Genomic DNA, 14802 nt, shown 5'->3' with positions numbered 1-14802 from the left:
GTAAATAAATCGAGGCAAAATGACAAAGAAAACCAGTTAGAAGCCGCAAAATGGTTTAGATCAGAGAACGGCCCAGTCAAAGCCCAGGCTTAAAAATCAATTGAGAATTGCAGGTAAGATTTGAAAACCGATTCGCAGATGCTCTCCTCCCAGTTTGACTCAGCAGGAAGCTATTTTCCGAAGAATATAAAAGAACACAAAAGTGTTTGTTTTTTTTTGTTTTGTTTTTTTTGTAATATGACAGAAGTCCAGGATGTTGGAGGAAGTTCAGTAAGACGCTGCGGTAATCCCGCATGCTGGCGTGACGGCACGAGACAAGAAGCCCTCTGTGCTGCAAATCCTCACCTTTCTTGTTTGGGAAGAAAAGAAATCCAGCCCCGTTTTATGTTTGTGAAAACTAAAATCGTTGTTTGTGAAAGTAGTTAGCACGTTCCTGCAAAAATAAGGTACGAATTTGACATTTTCCTAAAGGTGAACGCCGTTGTTCTGTATTTTTTTTTATTTTTCTTCTAAAAGCATTTTCAAACAGCAGTGGACGATGTCCAGAAAATTTCACTCAGCAGGTCCGTGCACACTGCTGAGTCCAGAGCCAGTAATGGATTGTGCTTTTTACGGTGCAGCTGCAATTCGCTCCCGCAGCCGGCGTACCACCTGCGAGAGAGACAAAGCAGAAACCAAAGGTTGAATTTATTGCTGCTCTTAGATGATTTCTCCTGAAAAAAAAGCTCTGCAAAGCAGCGTTTAATCCTCTTCCAAAACAAATTTTGGTCAAATTAGCCGTACGTAAAATTGTTGGACGTTTTTAAAATCCCTGCACACCGACCGGTGCGCACACACACACACACACACACACACACACACAAGCGAACTCAAAAGTCAGATTTTTATTCACACACTTCCACTCAGTGATTAATAGCAGCTATTTTCTACTTACTGCGCTGCGCCCCGTGCAGGTGCAGAGCTCAGGCTTTCCTTTTGTCTACAGCCTCCTTGTGCACATCACATTCATGCAGCTCCAACTTCTTTATTTCATCACTTTAGAAAAGCCACGCTGCCAAGGCAACACTTAAAACAAAACAACAACAAAAAAAGAGTGTGGATGCAAAATTCATTTTAAACAACAGTGAAGGTGAATGCATGTGGAGGAGCTTTTTCCGCATTTTCTTCCTGGAGTTACAGGGCCGTCTGTGTTCTGAGTGATCTCTGCAAAGCCAATTTAAACCACGGTCTTTAATTTGAAAAAATGTGCAGCAGTCGCACGGGAATTAAAGTGGTTTGTTTCTTTTAAACCGCCCCGTCAAACAGATTTCTGGTTTCTGCACTTGGGGTGTGATATTTTTACATTCATATGTTATGAAATGACTGGATTATGTTTATTCAGTGAAACCGCGCCTACGTCTTCTTTTTATCCGTGCACTAACAAAAGTGTCTCTGCCAGACTGTGTGTAACAACAGCAGATTGAGACAACATGTACTTTGAATAGGCCATTTTTTTAGGTAAATGGCTCATAGCAACAAATGGTATCTAACAGCTGGAGCTATAATAATGATAGGTTCTATTCAATGAATTATCAAATAAACCATTTTTACAGTAAAATTGAAATTTTTCATAGTAGTTTCCTGTTCCTTTTTTTAAAAGATTTTGTTTGAAGTAATTGTGTCACTTTGTATTTGTTTGATGTCTCTTTAATGTTAATTGTTTTTATTTAAAGTAACAAGTTGGTGTTTTTCACCTTTTTGTTATAGTTTTTGCCACTCTTTGTTCTGCCATTGTTGTTTTGCTACATTTTGTATTATACTTGTTTTGTATTTTTTTAGTACAGTCTCGTTGCTCTTTGGTCGTTCTTTTGAATCATTTTGTTGTTGTTTTAAATCCTGACATGTGGTGCTTGTTTTCCCTTTGGCCCACTTTTAACTTTTGTAGTTTTTATAGTGCAACTTTTATAAAATAATGGAGCTCTAAGTTCCTCAGGGCTCATCTTTTTGTTTCTTTGTGGATTTGTTTAGTCATTTTGCAATCATTTTTTCTCCTTATGGATTTTTGTGGCATTATTTTTCTATTTGTTGCAACTTTAGGTCGTTTTGTTAGGCTCTGTGTCATTTCACCTCGTCGTCAATCCGGATCTCCATTTCATCGTTTCCTCCCTCATGCCTTCATTTTGTACCTAAAGCATTCTGCATACCCGTCTACCTAAGCCATTGTTGATCAAGACGATTAGCTGAAAACTTTGTCTTGCACGACATATTTCTTCTGACCAGTGGTCAAACCAGAATAAGTCACAGCTCCTGCTAGTAGATGTTATTTATTGTAGCTACAGAATCATATTTCAGTTCTCCATTTTGTACTCGGAAAGGTTGTTGAATTAGCTACAATGTGAACAAAGCAGCATCCATTTTTGTTAGATTTATTTCTTCCTTCATGAAGTCATATGTTGCTCCTGCCCAGAATGTTAAGTATCACATTGTCGGATCCCTTTTGTTACCATTTCATGTTACCTTTTCGCTCAGACGGTTGTGATCTGACAGCTTTGTGCCGCGTGGGTCATCGGTATGTAGGGGATTTACTTTTATCTGTTGTCATTTCGTGCCGCTTTTATGAGTCTTGGTTGTTTTGTGTTTCAAATGATCCTCTTTATGGTCTGCTGAGGGTCAAGCAAAGTCCAGCTCAACTGAATTAAATCATGAAATCACATTCAGTGTGGCGTGTCCTGCTTTACCTTTCGTTGTGCCATCACGGCGCAGAGATGTGATTTGGTTTTCCGCCGCTCCGCTGGATTTACGACCCGTCCGCCAGAGTCGCCGGGCTGCTCTGCGTTTCACTGCTGACATTTGCTTCGGGGCCCGAGGCAGCTGCTGAACCCAGGAGATGGTTAAGGGCTCGGACTCGGGGCCAAGAGTTGATGATGGGGGGTTAATGTCAGACACAAGGCTGTACACCACACACACACACACGCACACACACACACACACACAGAAATCACTTCCACAGCCATCCACCTGCAGGTTTCACCAGTTAAACCTTGACTTTTTTTTCTACTTTTTTTCAGTCATGGATCGTCACTTCAGATTTGATCGATGTCTTCAATCCTCCCACCGCTTTCTGTTTTTTTTTTGTTTTTTGTAACATTAATATTTATTTTCCAGTTTTGTAGACAGCTGAGGTACTTTGTCTGCTGTCCTAATTTAATTTGCGAGGTGGAGATTAGGTTGGGTTAGGCTGTAAGCCGATACAGCCCCGGGCGCACGTAGGGTTGCATCCTCGCAAGAAGGAAAGTGGAGGACAAGCACATTTTCTAACGTGTAAATTAATTTGCTATACAACCAAATAGATTGAGACATGCAAGTGGAAGTAATTAGGATGATAGATTGTATCCAGCATGTTGGATTCATGTATGATTGCTCCAGTGCGCCGAGGATCCACTTTCACCGACTTAAATAAGAGTTGAGATGGCTGAGCATGCACAGGGAGCGGCGATGCACACGCTTAAGGGTCTTTGTTTGGAGGCTGCAAAAACTCATACAAGAAATGAAACAAGAAACAAGAATGGCGGATGTATATTGCGAAAAACTCTTATGAGAATAAAGTCGAAATAATGATAGAATAAAGTCACAAAATAGCAAGAAAAGTTACAATGTTATGACTTCATTGTATTATTTAAATGTTATTTTAATTATTATTTTTTGGTATTTTCTTAGTATGGCCCTAATATTCATGTACATTATGGAAATATGTTTATCCCTCTTGATACAAGAGAACAGCCAGTTTCCAAGAAAATGGTTTCTTATCAACAGGCACGTGCAGAGGGGAAGACTGGGGGTGGTTGAGCACCTGCCCCTTTTGCTCCTTGCCCCCAAGTGCCCTTTTGGTCAATATTTTTATTTTAATTAATTAATTTATTTATTATTTATTGTTATTTTCTAAGCCCTCTTCTGACACATAATAACATGTACTAAAATTATTTGTTTTTTGTTGGGGTTTTTTTTGTACAACATAATAATCCGGTCACCTTGTTACCTTTGACCTTTTGCCCGTGACGCATGACGCAGTTGTCTCGCAGTGAGATAAAGCGGCTAACTGCGGAGCTCAACGAAGCGAACGATCCAGATTACAGATCAGTTTTTGGTGAATTAAAAAAAAAAAAAAAAAACGTTTTTGGTGAATAAAGTGGAGCAGACTTGCTTCTTGTCAGATGACGGAAAACGTTTAAGTATCGTTTCTGCTTCAGCACAGAGTCGCGGTTTAAGCAGAGAGGTAATGAAATACAACAGACACTGACAGGCCCCTGCTTTTCTCTGAAGAACTACTGAGCGGGAGGAGACAGTCAGGTGAGGAAAAACTGTTCTTATCTATCGATTCAGTATTTTTATCATACAGACATTAGGCTGTTGTTGTTGTGCTATTAGCTAGCTGCTAGCTAACGACTTTGCTAGCAAAGCTAGATAACTAAAAAGCTTCTTCCCTGTACGTTTTAGATGTGCCTCTATTCCAGAACAGCTGGTTCAAATGACTGCATGACCATAAAGTTAATCACCCAGAGATACAATTCAGGTGTGTGGCAGAAAGGAAACACCTAAAACATGCAGGACAGGGGGGGCGGTGAGGACCAGGGTTGAGAAGCACTGATTTAGAATTAAAAAATAACTCACCCTGATCTACCATGATAGATATAATGTATGTCATTAATGAAGGGGGAAAAACTCAAACCAGACTTTACGTTTAGGGTCTGGTTTGCAGAGTATGTAGTTATTTATTTTTCCCAATTATTCAATGAAAAAAAACAAGACCTCAATTAAGGAAAATAAATTTGTAATCAAAACTTTCGGAATTGCAATGATTTCTTTTTTAAAAACAAAATGTTTTGTTTAACTTTTTTAAATTAAATAACTCATTTTTGTCTCGTGAACTTAAAAAGTTATTTTCCAAACATAAACTTTTATTTGCACACATCAGAAATCTTTTGTTGTGATTTTAGGCCCTGTCCACAACGTCATGTGAGAAAAAAATTTTTTAAGCAAAACTCAGTATGCCTTCCTCATAGTGACATGCATTAACAATTCAATTTTTTCTTTTTCTTTCTTTTTTTCTGCAGTTCCACCTTAAAGTTTGATGCAGCTATGCTTTCCTGAATGGACCATCTTCATCTCCACTGCAGTAGGAAACAAGCAGCTCTTTTTTTATAGATTACAGTTCACTAAAAGGTTGCATTGTGCCCTTGTTTACATTTTTAATAGTGTAATTCTGTAAAGACAATATGTCTGGTGGTCTAGCTCTGATTTACATATCTTGCTAAATTGTGTGTTTGAATATTTCAATGCTTTCCTATAACAAAATAGACCTGCAGAAAGAAATTACTAATAAAATATCTTACATATGCATAGTGTTATGCTCTATGTAGAGATTTTCCTTAGCTTTGATTGTATATCTCACCTTTTTGTTATTTATCATTGTTTATTAAACTCTGAAAGCTGAGAGGCTTTGTTAATATTCTGTCCTAGGATGCGGTTAGATGTGCCCTTTTCTCCGCCAATGCGAAAAGCATCAAGATTTTCGGACGCTAAACAGAACATTTCCATCCCTGAACGTATTGTTGTTGGACGGCTGGAACGGCCTCTGCAGCCCTCCGAATGAGCCGGTCCTGAATGACTCAATGATAAAGAGGCCCATTACCGAGCCGTGATTGACCAGTACACAGCCGGCCGGCTCGCTCCAAAGATAGCAGGAGATATTTTATTGGCCCACTAATCTCTCCCAACTCCCAGTATTTTATTTCCTCATCGGCATCGTCTGTCCGCGCCGCTCTCTCCCTCCTTATCTCTTTTTGTGGATCTCTCAAGGTCAACAGGTCCTCGCCGTCCGCAGACGGTAGTCAACCATTTCCACTGAAATTGCTTTAATCTCCTCGTTAACGAGTCGTTCTCAAGTGGACCCTAATAAGTAAAACCCTCTGGGCTTCAAACACGCTGGCTTGACGTGCGAAACGAACCGACTGCTTTTATTTCTCCCTTTGTGGCTAAATGCAAGATGGACTGAATACATTGATTTTAATTTGCTTAAAGGACTAAAATGCTTTATATGAGATTGGTCTGTTGTCTTACTTAGCCAATTTTTTAAAATTATTTTTCCTAATGTGTCTAATTAGAGTTCATCTAAAGAGCTCAGTGATGTCAAACAAGGAGAAATGGAGGCATTTAAACTCACCATTTTAAATAATTATAGAAGAACAAGTTAATCAGGTAAAACACCATATTGTGAATCAATATGAGGCCTTTAAACTGCAGACCGCTGATTCTCCTGTGAAGACCAGTGGTGGCAGTATCATGGTGTGTAATTATGACCTTACTTGGATTAGAGAAAAACTATTCAACAAATGCTTTTATTTTGAATTATTAAAGTCTCTTGTTAAAATCATAATCTTAATTTCATCCTGAAAAAAATAATTGTCCAAAAATGGAATTAAATAGCGAAATTATAATATGATTATGATGAGTGTGTTGACTGCCTACCTGTACTGTGCCTGAAGGATACAAACGAGTAAACTTGGTGTATTATAAATTTGGTGCATTACAGTCCGTCTTCCCTTCCTGGACCTAAACATATGCCACGCAGTCGTGCCTGACTTGCAGCTCGACGCGAGAGCGCCTTAAGCCAAATGTTTCCAGATATGTAGGTTGTTTCAGGAACGTCATTAGCATAATTTTCCAGAGGCGCGCCGAGCTTAATTATCAACACGCCTGTGTGCAGCAGACATGTTGCACGGCTCATCGCCTTGGGACGGAGTCCCCGCCGTTTTGTGTCCGTGCTCCGCCGGCTCCCAGCTGACAGCCCGGAGATTCATCGCCGCCAAAGTTCGGCACTCCCGAAAACTGCACCCTTCCTCACTGCGAGTCCACCGAAGGGGTCAAGATAAACCCGCCGCACGTTCAGCCGTGTAGAGACTGCGGCGGGCCATCTGTCGTTGTCTGTGCGTGGCGCCGCGTGTTGCTCCGGCTCGTTTTCCGTTGAAGGTGATTGTGTTTTATCATCTTCGCAGAGGAGACTCGCATTTGTTGCCTCTCCTTAATGCCCCGTCGCCTCCCTGTACGAGTCTGGCCTCTGCTTCCTTCTCCCTGCTATCTAACTGGAAGTTGGCTGGACAGTCAAAGGTGGGCGCGACGCATTGCAGAGCCCCGTTTCCATTTTCCTGTTGATTGAGAGGAAAATGGAAATCCTCCTTGCGTGTGTGGCCAGGGAAGAGTTAGCCTCCCAGAGGCCCGTCGCTGTAATTTGCTGTCCTTTGTTTTGCTTTTATTGTGGGAACCGTGACACATCTCCAGCGAATATACTCAGTGACTAATTAAGGCCTTTTGGGACTACAGTTGAGACCAGATATTTACATACAGTGTATAAAAAGACATGTGACCTATTTTTGTCACTGTCTGCCATTGAATCAGACAAAACCATTTCCTTATTCGGGACAGTTAAGTTCATTTCTAAATATTAAATACCAGAACGCAGAAAGAGAAATGTTGGATTACTTTATGATTTGGTAAAGCCAATATGATGATGTCACAGCTTGGTATGCTTTTAAAATGCAACTTGATTAAACCCTCACAAAATGTCTACAAACTCTAATTCTGAAGTAAGTAAAAGAAAAATCTGCAACTCATTTCTCTGCAATGTAGCAAATGGCAACGATTCATTGTAATCCAAAATGAGCTAAAACATTCAAGTAACAGAAAACAAGATTGTCTTTCTATGCAGCGTACGTAAATATCTGGTTTCAGCTGCATATTTTTCTATACGAGGACATCGTTATGGGACTCTGACAATTTTGAAGGTGTGTGTGTATCTGGGTCAGAGTCTGGGTTTATTGCCCCCAGGCTGTTGTTGTAAATCACCTCTAAACTTACATCACCAGGCTTGGACCAATCTGGGATATTATTATCTACATTTGGGCCCGCAAAGTCCACCTGTTCCGTCCCCCTGGAAGTGCTGACTCGTGCAGAAAGAGAAGGGACGAGATGACGAGGAAGAGCAAGATGGAGACTGCACATGAGCGGCGGGTTCTGACCTGCATGTGTGATTAGGCTTCATTTCTCTGCCGCCGTACGTACAGCACAGCACGCTTCCTGCCAAACACGCACAAGAAACGCTTTGTCCGGAAAAATCAATACTTACTAGCATCATTTAGTTGTTTTTGTGCATCTGAAGAGGCACTACAGCGAATAATAATCTGTTGTTGTTTTTTTCTCTCTGCCGGTTTGTGTCGATGTCTCTGCAACGCGAGATAATGTGACATCAAATGCCTTTCCGGTTTAGGTGAGGCCACAGTCAAACGTTTGCTCTCTTTCATGTGTCTTTGAAGTGAACTGCACCCGAAGATGTTTCCGTTTGAGCGGCCGTCAGAGAAGAAGTTTGTTTTCGCTGCTCTCTATGTAGATACAAGTGATTCTGTACATGATTCACCTGGTGTTTGTTTGATTATCGTCATCTGAGCGGAGCTGGTCTCCATCCGACGGTCAGCCTGCCTTTGTGTTTGGACCATTTCGGGATCAAACCTGTCTGTGCCTTGCAAAAATATTAAACATTGTATTTTGACATTTTTCTTTTTGTGAAATTACCAAAACAAAGTGTTGTGTATGAAGTGGAACGACAATGACACACACACACACACACACATATATATATGTATATATTGTGTTTAGTCCCGATTCAGACTAAACCTGACCAGCTTTTCTGTCCCTGGTGGAAAAAAAATGGTTTTGATTGTGTTTTCAGGATAATATGGTGTTCGTTTTCTATCACAGTGTTGAGCAAAACGTTGGGTTTTGGTCCAACCTCACTGGACAACCTTTCTTCCATGTGATTGCTTAAAACTGCTGTTTGTTGTTTGTAAAAAGCAGGACTCGCGGTTGCCCAGTTGACAGAAAAGAGTTACGGCTGTTCGTGGATGTAGATTTCAGGCCAGACCTAAAAAGTCCAACCCAAATCTGCAATATGCACCTAGCTGTACAAAATTGTATTTTTGTATATCAGAGTATATATATAAACAGTGAAAACAGGAGGACTTCCATTCACTTTATCATTATCTGCTACTTTGTGTTGGTGTATGACCTAATACAACGTGAAACATTTTCACCTGTTTTGAAACCCCTCTGCTCTCTCTGTGCTCTTTTTTCCCCCCAAAAGGAGAAAACTAACAGACAAAAGCAGCAGCACTGCTTAACTTAAAAATGTCCTGCTTTCGCTGTCGGAAAGTCACCAAGCACAATTCAACCGTCCCTATAGCAAAAGGGGCCGGTAACGATGGCAGCGGAGGAGCCACAGAGTTTGATCCAAAGCAGAATCTGAGTCGCTGAATGGATCTCTGATGCTCACACAATAGGTTTCTATTCACCACGGAGAATAAAACCGAAGACGACTGAAGGTATGAGATTACGCTATATTGGATTTCAGACATTTTCGACAGTAGCAGATCACAGATTTCTACGGCCAAACTCGCGAAAACGCAGCATGCGAGTACTCCTGTGATCGTCTTAGTTTTTGTAATAAACTGAGCCAGTGATTTCTGTGTTAGAGGTCTGGGATGAAAGTGATTCGCTGTCACGCTTGGATGCCAGGTTATCACACACCTTCCTGCTCCACAATCCCATTCAATCTCTTTCTCTCATTTTCACTGCTGCGAGCCTATTTTACCATGTCGGCGAGCTGCTTTCCATTTCTTGCTACACCGCTGAGAACAAGATTCAAGGTTAATTCGGCTCATTAAGCTGGTAAAAGTGACTCTTTGCAAAGTAGTTCTGCGTTTCTTGATCTGTTTTATTTGATTTTGTTTTCCTTTTGTGCTGTCTTTGTCCGGGACACGCCCATAACACCACATTTACCCAAGGAGGAGAAGCAACAAAGAATTCCTCTCCAGCCTTTGAGGAACATGTGAAAAAAAGGCCACAACCAAGAAACTATTAAATCTACGGCTATTGAATGTAGCAGGGTGAACTTGAGCCACACACATTTTAAATTTCTTGCATTACTCTAGTTTTATTTGCCAACTCTTAATCTTAAATGGGTGGAGCTAATGGAATTAGCATTTTGAAATGGGGTTTAAAGTTAGCGTGCTATATCCATCCCAAAACCAGTTTGGATGTGTGTTTGGGAATCATTGACCAGCTGGAACATCCAATCCATTCTTTTCTTCTGAAAATACTTCCTAACATTATGACCAAAAGCTAAATTTTACATGTGTTGTTCGTTAAAAGTGTAAATATTTCTCTTTTATCTGATGTTGAGAGTCCAATATGATTTAAAAAAATGGTTTGGATTCATAAAAAGCCCCCAAATTGATGTGTGCTTCTGACTGGAACTGCCTCCAGCTATCAATGGGGGAAATGCATCTTAAGAAAATCATGTCTTACCATTTGGGTTGGGTGAAACCTGCGTGGATCCCCATTTAACTTTGAAACTTCTACATTATTCACTGGCTTACGAGACATTAATATGACCTCCCTATGTAGCCATGACTAAAACAAATTGTTGACCTGATCGTCATGAGTGCTTTTCCTTATCGCTCTCTTCTTTTTTCACGTACGCAGGCTGTTAATTTGGGGATTTGTGCAGTCGGCTATTAGGAAGCAAATGATTAAGCATCTCACTGCTTCCTTTCTGGTTGTTTGCTGCAGTGCTAGCTTCTTTCACAGTCCCACATTTGGGTCTAAATGAGGAACTTTTCTCGTCTTTGTTTGATGATAAATTGAGTCTTTCTGAGCCTCATAACGACGTGAATTCTCTTTTCCCCTACTAAAGCTAGTCGTCTTCTTCCTGTGGCTAACACAAGCCCCAGTCAGTCCTTTGTGGTGTCTGCTGTATGTCAGCGGACTCTGAGGTTTGTTATTCGTTTTGCCATGTTAAATGGAAGCCCTGGTGGGACGAGCTATGAGCCTGTTCAGGCTTCAGACCCCCTGCATGGCGTCTTCGTGTCATGTCAGCCTCTTCAAGCGCGCTGGCCGCTCCTCTTAAGATTAGGCCACTGGGCCATGTAAGATCTTTTAGAAATTAGGCTTGTACACCCTGCGGTGGCAGCTATGCAGATGCTTCAGTTTCCCTGGCCTTAATTGAAGGATTGTCACAAAGTGCATGTCACACTGTTCTGCATTATCCATTCGCTTTCGGATAAATTCAGGCTGTCAGCCAGTTTGCTTCTTTTAATATCTGTCAAAGCCATTTCCAACATTCCAGGGATTTCTTTGCTGATTAACTTGATCCGTTTGATTTGTGGTGGATTTTACCAGTGGTTGGGTTTTTTTAAGCCCTACTCTCTTGTTAAAGGCTTGCAGAGATACTTTCAACCTTAAGAAACATTTTTTTTATCTGATCAAGACGACGTCTTGAACTCCGTCCAGGTCTGCCTGATAAGATCTGACCATGACTCTGCTTGGCTGCTGCTTCTTTGAGTCGGCCGTTGTGATTTCATTCCTCTGTTGATTTTTTTTTTTTACACTACTGATTTTCTTTTTGTTACACAATACAGATAAAACATAGAGAGCTAGGGAGACAGCAGTGAGATACTGGTTTTGGTTGATACACCGAGCTAAAAGGAAAGACTCTAAAACAAAGTCTAAGGAACCATGGACCTCACACTGTGCTACTTGTTGTACTTCCTTTGTTTTCAAAAGAAATTTTATTATACATGGTGCATACAAACTAATTTGTTGTGACTACTAACAATATAACAATATATTTCTGTGCATGTTGTACTTTCAGATTCTGTAGAAACATTTTTACTAAATGTTATATAGTTAAGCATAAGCTTTATTGAGAAACAAAAATTTGAGAAAACTGAGTTTTATGTACGAGTCGGCCATATTGGGTTTTGAAAACCCCCAAACCTTCCTGAGATTCCAGTTTCTAGGGTTGTTTGTCTGCATAATTACACATCATCATTCAACCAACAAGGTAGTGACAATGGATTATTATTATTTATTTTATTTTTTTAAACATTTTTATGACTTGACGCTACAAATGAAAACGTCCAAATTGTTGTACTAATGTTTTAAAATGTACACCAATACAGTGGTGCTTGAAAAACAATATCTACCGAGCTGCTACCCTTTAACCCTCCTGTTATGTTCCGGGTCAATTTGACCCGTTTCAAAGTTTAAAAATAAAAAAAAAATAGAAGTATTTTTTCTGCATGAAACTTTTTCTATTTGTCTTAATAGGTGCACTCTATGTATAAAATGAAAATGGTTCATTTTACACACTTGCAGCCCCCCCTAGGTCCATTTGTTACAGACGTACTGTTAAGGGTCAATTTGACCCGCCATACAAGTTGAAGGGTAAAAAGGTTAAAACAATGTCCAATTCTATTTGTTTCCTTGCACCTATAAGACATATTTCACCACACACACAAACACCACACTACACATGCATGCACACACACACATACACACACACACACCACACACACACCTAAACACGCACACAAACCCACTCTTTCACTATTCTCTTTACTTCACTAGGAAGCTGCCAGAAAGCAGGTGTTCATGCAACTTTTGACAGGAACCTTTTCTGTTCCTGTGGACAAACTCCACCCACACTGAGTGGACCCTCAGCAGAAGTGGAGGGGGGGGACATAAATACTCTCTGCAAGGGAGTCCTAAACGCATTACACACTGAAGGTACATGTAATATTGTCACTGTTGGAGATCAGGAAATGAGCAGCAGGGAAATAAAAAGATGACAACCCTGGAAGCTCTGGAACTTCTTGTTGATCATGCCAGGATGGCAGTAACTCACATCACAGACATCAAGTCAGTCTGAGCTACTCGTGTCTAGTGCAAAACAGAAAATCATTGTTGAAATGACAAGTCTAAAAGGAAGGCGAGTTTTTGGAGAGAACTGGAAGGAGCTGGACCAGATGCATTTACATGCATATTTGGAGGTCCTCATTCTGACCAGAGTTTTCAAGTCAAAAAATGAATCAACAGCCAGTCTAAGGGATGCAGAGACAGGCAGGGTAATATTATGGGCCATAATGTTTCTGGAGACTTTTCTCCAGAGTAATCTGATTTGACAATCGATGGACAAGACAAACTAGCAGCTAATACAACAGTGTGGAACATGTGGGTTGTAACTTCTCCTGTCCTATAAAACAGGCCCCAATGTCACAGTAGATGGAAGATTTGTGGCATTCATAAAGATCACCGCTGGCATTCAGAGGTCGCTGCTCATTTACACTATATATGCCTTCCACACCAGCTAAATATGACATAAAAATCTGGGCAGCATGTGATGAAAAACCCAGTTATATTTTGGACATGCAGGTTTAAACTGGAAATCCACCTGGAGGATCATCTTCAGGACTCATTTGTCTTGATTTTAGTCAGCGGGTCAATTTGACCCAGGGCAGAATAGGGTCTCAAGTTCAATTATAAAGATGACCCCTTCAAAAAAAAATCTAAATTTAATATAAAAAAATTTACAAAAAGTCACTTTCAAAGATACTTAGTGTTATTTTGTGTTTAGGTTTTTCAGTGGCCATAAAAAATATGTAAATCACATTTTTTTATGTCCGAATGAGTAAATTGTTGTCATTGATCCTTTATTTGTGAGGAATACAAAACATAATTGCACAAATATTGATTGAAATGGTTAGTATAGGAGTTAATAATCAGACACAAAAAAGATTTGGAGAATTTTTTTTTTTTCTGACACGATAGGTGTTCCCGGGTCAAATTGACCCGGGAACATTATTGCTGTACCTCACAAACGAACATAACACGAGGGTTAAAAAACAAAAAAGGAAAAAAAAAAAACTCTGTTTTGAGAGATATTGCAGCAGACTGAGAGCTCACCCAACAGATAACTTTTCTTAATCGATTTATACCACTTTTGTGCTTCCCCGCATTTTTCTCCAGCAAAGCTTCTGGAGTGTACCTTGAGCATCACCTCTAGCTGTTTACTGTCCTCAGCAACCATTGATTCGATCTTCATACATCTAAGCTGTTACAGCTGTTGCATGAATACAGTCTCCCAGAGCTTAAAGCTGCTACCTTTGAACGAAAGAACTCTGACAAAATCAATACGGAGTGATGAAAGAAATCTTTGTAGTATTTCTTTTTAAGTTCCTCGCTATCATAAGTTCACGGTTTTTTCAACAACATTAGCTCTTCAGTTCTGAAAGTACTTAGAAATGTAATGGAAACCCAGGCAGTTCTCAGGATGACTAAGAGCATCCATGACAGTCTGTAGCACAGTCAATAAATGTTTGGCAGCTTGGAGCAGGAGACTTGGCTTGGTTTGTAAAACGTGAGCTGCTCTCAGGCTCTACGGGTGCAGATGATAATGTCTGAGGAAGCAGATCACAGTACTGGTAAAAAGGCTTCATTTCTACAGCAGCTGTGTTCATTTCTTCACTAACTTACAAAAAGAAACCCCCCAAAAAACACAATATAATGAAATGACAGCTTAGGAAAACTTTTAAACATTTAAAAATGTAGGTTGAGATTTATTTTTTTGTTATCTAAGTAACTGAAATTTTTGTTTTGGCTGTTAAAGCACCAACAATCTGCTACTGGCAAATTAAGCAAGCCATCTACTGCCACCAAGTGGGCATTGGTGGATATAACAGTTAGTCATATTGCATAGAGTCGTTTGGGGATAAAAGTCGTACATTAGTGAAAACAAAAATGTAGGTAATTATTTCTTAAAATGTAAGACCCTACATGAGTTACCACAAGTAAGTTAACTTAGTATCTTAATAAATTATATTTGTTAAACATACAGTTAAGACCAAAATTATCCATACCGTAGACTATATCTAACAG

At 40.0% G+C, this 14802-nt stretch overlaps 1 protein-coding gene across 1 annotated transcript in view; it reads left to right on the top strand.

The window, feature by feature from the left end:
• lhfpl7 (LHFPL tetraspan subfamily member 7) overlaps positions 1-14802 on the top strand; it is a 134524-nt gene that overhangs the window by 117088 nt on the left and 2634 nt on the right. The window lies entirely within an intron of this gene.

This window comes from Poecilia mexicana, unplaced genomic scaffold (assembly GCF_051168715.1).
Source record: "Poecilia mexicana isolate PSO_F unplaced genomic scaffold, ASM5116871v1 scaffold_14, whole genome shotgun sequence".
NCBI classification, from domain to species: Eukaryota; Metazoa; Chordata; class Actinopteri; order Cyprinodontiformes; family Poeciliidae; genus Poecilia; species Poecilia mexicana.
Note: the sequence above shows the minus strand (reverse complement) of the source record. Positions and strands in the feature narration are given on the sequence as shown.